Below are 6989 nucleotides of genomic sequence, written 5' to 3' on the forward strand. Positions count from 1 at the left end.
CAACAAATTGACCCTTATGACTGGTTTTTTGCTCCAGGGTCACATATATTTATTATCAAATTATGAAGCACCAAACAGGAAATCATTATATAATGTCTGAACATATAAATGTAAATTGTGAATATATAGAAGTAAATCAGAATATATATTTATAAATCTGAATATATAAATGTAATTCAGAATATATATTTATAAATCTGAGTATATGTAAGTGTAAATTATGAATATATAGATGTAAATCTGACACACACACACACTTAGTTTACCTTAATGATGCATAACATATCAATTGCCTTACATCAAATGCTGAACTATATGACAATACATGACAGTGTGTGTTCGAGGTGCTGTAACTAATCACCATATTTTTAATCACATTTTTGCTTCACAAATGAACTCTTCTTCTCTGATGTGCTGGTGTTTCTCTGCTCTGCTCTCGTTCTCTCTCAGTCAGACTCATTCATTCCAGCGTAACATCTTTCCTTCAGGGCATCATACGGATCTCTACCTCTGATATCCGTCCATCCGCTCATTCTGTGTCAGAAATATCAAGCGCCTCCCAAGAGACTTTCATCATGAAACTCCATCAGCCCCTGTGTCATGTTAACATCCCTCCATCTTTACCTTTACCTCTCTCTCTGACGACAAGCCATGACACACACACACACAAACACAGAAGACCAAGGTTTACATAATCAGAGACCTGTGTGCGTTTGACCAGAAACACACTCTACACAAATACACACGTGCTTGACCAACACACTAAACGTGTTCTTGTGTTACTGTGAAACTTCAGTACGTAAGACATTAAACCAGGTGTGTTATTAGTCAGGTAGCTGCTGTAAACATGTCAAAGTTTTACTCACTAACTTACTCAGCAAAATTTTCTTCAAACTTTGCTCTGGTATGAAAGTATTTGATCTGAAAAAGGAAATTAACCGTAGACGAAAGCTAATGCTGCTGCAGGGAGCCTTGCAGCAATGCTGAGGATGCAACATGCATTTGCGTTGCTTATGAATTTGCACGCAGACACATTAAGTAACGCAATGGAACGTGAAATCAAGCTTGTGTAGCTGTAAGCATATGTGTTCATGTACTTGAGGAAAAACACTGCAGGCAAAAACATTGTTCTTTTTCATGCACTTTGTTCTTTTTGGAAAGAAAACCAAATACAAAACCAATACATCCATAGTTATTAATTATTTTATTACACTTTATCTATTTGCGCTTTAAGATTTCAATTACAATATATATCATTAAAACAAATTTTCTCCACTTCAGCAGCACTTACAAACACCAAAACTTAGAGTTTTATTCCTCTCTATATTCTGAAGGTTTTTACTGAAGGGTTTGTTGATATATCATTCACACTGATTTATAGAATATTTTATTCCTAAAAACATGGCGAAAATGTGTTTTTTTTTTCTGTCTGTTGACAGTATTTTCTGATTTATGGAGTGATAAAAAAATAAATCCAAAATCCCCACAGTAAAAACCTTTAACTCTAATATGTCAACAAAATCAAACAAGAATTTTAAACCTGGCTTTATCCAAACTCCAGATTTATTCTCTGGAAATGTATGTAACTTAGTGCAAATTTGATTAGATAATGCCTTATTTACATATTTAAACATAACATTCCAGAAATCTTGTAATACAAAAAAAGTTTGTAATGTAATCAATCAGCTGGAGAAGTATGGGGATATATGTGATATACATTTTTTATCCTATTCACCTGCAGTGTTTTGCCTTGAGTGTGTTTCCTAAAGGTGAAGGCATTTGACCGTGTTTGTATTTCAGTATTCTCTAGAATAAAACCCCTCTCATCTGTTTAATCCAGTGTCTGACGCTCTAAATAACTTTCCTTTCTTCCAGATGTGGGATAAATCTCTCTCACACTCACACTGATCTCAGTGTGCGATCTAAGAGCTTTATTACCCACAAGCCCTCTGGGGCCGAGGTCAAGTTGTCTTATTTTAGCTTTTCAAATTAAGCAAAAGCATAAAATCAGGGGCGCAGAGAGACCTTTAACATTTAAATACTGCAGCTCTTCATAAATCCTGCCGCTTGAAATATCAGCCAAATATTAACACCAGACCAGAAAGAAATCCAACACTTATATGCACAAATATGCAAATACAATGCATTTTTAAAGTATTGAAATGCCTTATAATACACCTTATACATAGTTATATATTTGTATGAATAATCAAACACTTTAACTCTATAATATATTCTCATATTCATATATTATTCATAGTTTCACCTTTAAACCAGATTTTACATGCTATGTCATAAAAAGTAGATAGTCCTGGATGCTGATTGGTTAATCTAATATTTCAGTGAATTAATATCTTTATAACATAATTTTAAAAAGAAAAATAAATTGTTACTACATCTGTTTGAAATGTCATGAATGCATAATGAGAATTATTAATATATAAAGGTGAATTCCAATTTCCACATACATGATAAAGTGTACGTACATTAAATTAACATATATATTACGCTCATGCATCAAACTGTGAGTATTTCTGCCTGAACGACAGAATATGAGGCGAGTTACTGTTCGAACATTACAAATGAACTTTGAAACAGAAAGAAAATTTTCTAGAGAGAGACGAGATGCTTGTGCAGATTCTGATGAGCCGATGTTTGTGTCGAAACGATTCGAGCTCGTCTGATTGGTCTGATTAATTTCAGCATATTAAACATGCTGTGACTCACGGAGTTCTGTCGAAGGTTTTCACTTCTTATTTTTGAAGCTCAGTTCTCTTGTTCTGTCTGCTTTGCTGGTCTTATTTTAGCTCTCTCTTTCTCAGCGAACACTTTGTCAACCTGACATTATTAAAACATGATTCACACTTTAAATTTAATATGAAACTCAGGATACTGAAAGCCTGAGGGTCCCATAAACACCCTCCTGTTTCTGCATCTGTCATCAGGCTGAAAACAGATATTATCATTATCATATTGTGTTTATCAGATAAAACAATTATTATACTAGTCTACTTATCATATTTTCATCTGAAATGTATAAATAAATATCAAATAAATAGTACAATAATAAAGCTAAAAATTTTGAAAAATGTAAAACGTAAAATATATTATTATACTATATACACAGGCTAATCAATACACAGGTTATATCAAACATATAAATAAATATTCAATTATTTAAAATAAATATTTAGAACAATTGTCACGTTGCACACACATGAGGGATGAGGAGACGCTGGAAAATATGTTGACAGGACTTTATTTGCATAGGTCATGGCGGATCCGGGGACTCGGGAGGCCATGGCGGAGCAGCCTCCGAGGCCGCGGCCCCAGCCCCCACCTCGGCCTCTACGGCTGGAGCCATACTACCCCCCCACCAAAAAAATCCTTGGGGAAATTTACGGGGCTGTATTCGGGGCCTGGAGCCCTCCCTGGGCCTAACGGGGAAACACGAGCCCTCCCTGGGCTTAACTGGGGATCTGGAGCCCTCCCTGGGCTCAGGACAGGAACAGGAAACTAACCAAATAAGGGCATGGGAAGGCACATGGGGAGCAGGACACACACAAAACATGGAACAGAGTCTGACAACAGTATTAAATAAAATAAAAAATACACAAATATATTTAACATATTTAATATAACTAAATATATTTTGTTATTATTATACCATATACATGGGCTAATTATATATCAAAAGTATAAATCAATATTTACAATTAAATTAATATAATAATATAACACAAAAAATGATGGAGCAACAGTTTGAGGAGAATCTGATCAAGTAAGTTAAACTATTGACGTTAATATCTAGCTACTTGAATAATGATCAGTATTATTTTAGTATCACAGAGACACTATTTTAATATTTTGAAGTAGCTTATACTTTTATATTTGCCATTTCCATTTTCATTTTAGTAAAGGTTTTAGTCATTTTGTTTGTTGTTGTTGTTTTTTAATACAGATATCATTTTTTTTATCTTTTCTCTTAGTTTTAACTAAACTAAATGAAAATGAGTAATGTTTCCTTGGCAACTAGCTGAAATAAAATGAATTTAAGTTTTTTTTAATATTTTATTGATTTCAGTTAACATTTATTTTATTTCAATTAACAAACTAGTTTTTTATGGTTTTAGTTGTAGCTAACTATAATAACCCTGATAATGACACATCTGGTTCAATGACATATGAAGAAAACTCAATCATGCCTTTGACATGGTAACACACAAACTCGTTAAGCCCATACAACAGGACCATTTGGTCAAGCATTTCCATCTCCACTAATCTAATGGTTCTGGCTTTAACAGCAAAATTCCAGCAAGCTGGAAAAAAACTAGAATAAATCAGATCCGCAGGACTCAAGTGGCCATTTAGCTGAAGCAGGTCAGAAAACGAAGCTGATCTGAGAACAGCAGCAGCGCGGCGCTCGCAATTACAGGGCACAGGGTTGCCATATTCCCTGCTGCGGAAAATCCCTCATAAGAGGCAGATTAATGGTGTTTGTGACAGGAGAAGAGAGTGAGGGGGAGTTTGGTCTGGAGAGAAGAGGAATAAAGGATGAAAAGGACAACGAGATGAAAGGGTGGAAGAGAGAATCATAAAGACGCATGCAAATAAAGCAGCGAGTGGACGATTACAGCTGATGAGATGATGAAACCCTGCAAAGCTGGTTAACATTTGTTTTGCTCTTGATGGGTAATGCAAGAGTGTAAATAATGTGAAGCGCACTTATGAGGATATCAGGGCCATAGGTGTGTGTGTGTGTGTGTGTGTGTGTTCAATACTGGAGGTCCATTATTAAGTCCAGCTGAGTTGATTAACCTTTCTAACTCATTTACATTACAGAAATGTCAAAGGAAAGACCAAGCAAACACACACACAATCATATTACATTCAAGCATGCACCTGTGACACACACACACACACACACACACACACACACACAGAGAGAGAGAGTCTCAGGAGTCTGTGTTTTCCCTTTATCCTGTAAAATGACCGGACATAATGATGAGAAACATGGAAATGTGCTTGTGTGTAATTGCTCAGAGAAAATATAAAGCACTTTTCATCAGAATCATATTTCACGTCTATAATCTGTAGTGTACAGCTGCTCCAATCATGTGCAACATTTCTCATAAAACACCTGACAACAGTATGTATTTTTATACCCTAACTAACAGAGGGAACGAGAAAGATAGACAGAGAGAGAGCGTGCTAATCACAGTTTCTTGTGCCTACACAACCCACACGCTCAGATGAGAATAATACACACACACACACACACACACACAGAGCACAGCAAACAAGCCCCGTTTATATGTATGGTACACACTGAAATCTTGATTTTACATGGCAAGAGCCTAGTTTCAGACCCCTGATGTGTTAAGTGTGTGAACCATTGTCTCTGCTATAAAGTGTTAAAACAGCAAAAACATTTACAATATAGTAATATAATGAATATAACTGTGATTTTAATTGCGATTTTATACATCAGCTTCACTAACTGCATTACTTTCTTCAGTTCTAACAGTGTAGTTTGACTTGTGATGGTGTTTGGTATTTGTTCGCTGCGGCCGGTCGGTGTTTAGAGGTTCTGGCTGTTATTCCAACAGCGCTGCCTCCCCAGTCGCCATAGAAACACTGGAGACACATGCACTGTAGAATACAGCCAGACCAAACTACAGCTGCAGTACTGACATCAATCACATACAGCCCAGCTACTGCCATGTTCATCTACAGCCCGACTATTGATGCCATTAATGTACATCTGGACTTGTGATGACATTGACCTACAACCGAACTACTGATGTCATTCACATACAGCCCGACTACTGACGCTGTTGAAATTCACCTGGACTCCTGATTACATTAAACTACAACCAAACCACTGACATTTAAAATTACACCTGGATTTCTGATGACATTAATCTAGAGCCGAACTACTGACATCATTCACATACAGCCTGACTACTGACTTGTAAAACTACAGCCAAACTACTGACACTGTTAAAATACACCTGGACTTCTGATGACGTTAAACTACAGCCGAACTGCTGACACTGTTAAAGTACACCTGGACTTCTGATGATATTGAACTACAGCTGAACTACTGACACTGTTAAAGTACACCTGGACTTCTGATGATATTGAACTACAGCTGAACTACTGACACTGTTAAAGTACACCTGGACTTCTGATGATATTGAACTACACTGACACTGTTAAAATACACCCGGACTTCTGATGATATTGAACTACAGCCGAACTACTGGAACTACTGAAGTACACCTGGACTTCTGACACCATTAAACTACAACCGAACTACTGACACTGTTAAAATACACCTGGACTTCTGATGATATTGAACTACAGCCAAACTACTGACTGTTAAAATACACCTGGACTTCTGATGACGTTAAACTACAGCCGAACTACTGATACTGTTAAAGTACACCTGGACTTCTGATGATATTGAACTACAACCGAACTACTGACACTGTTAAAATACACCCGGACTTCTGATGATATTGAACTACAGCCGAACTACTGACACTGTTAAAGTACACCTGGACTTCTGATGATATTAAACTACAACCAAACTACTGACACTGTTAAAATACACCTGGACTTCTGATGATATTGAACTACAGCCGAACTACTGACACTGTTAAAGTACACCTGGACTTCTGATGATATTAAACTACAACCAAACTACTGACACTGTTAAAATACACCTGGACTTCTGATGATATTGAACTACAGCCGAACTACTGACACTGTTAAAGTACACCTGGACTTCTGATGATATTAAACTACAACCAAACTACTGACACTGTTAAAATACACCTGGACTTCTGATGATATTGAACTACAGCCGAACTACTGACACTGTTAAAGTACACCTGGACTTCTGATGATATTAAACTACAACCAAACTACTGACACTGTTAAAATACACCTGGACTTCTGATGATATTGAACTACAGCCGAAC

The sequence above is a fragment of the Sinocyclocheilus anshuiensis genome, unplaced genomic scaffold (assembly GCF_001515605.1).
Source record: "Sinocyclocheilus anshuiensis isolate Anshui unplaced genomic scaffold, SAMN03320099.WGS_v1.1 scaffold2416, whole genome shotgun sequence".
NCBI lineage: Eukaryota > Metazoa > Chordata > Actinopteri > Cypriniformes > Cyprinidae > Sinocyclocheilus > Sinocyclocheilus anshuiensis.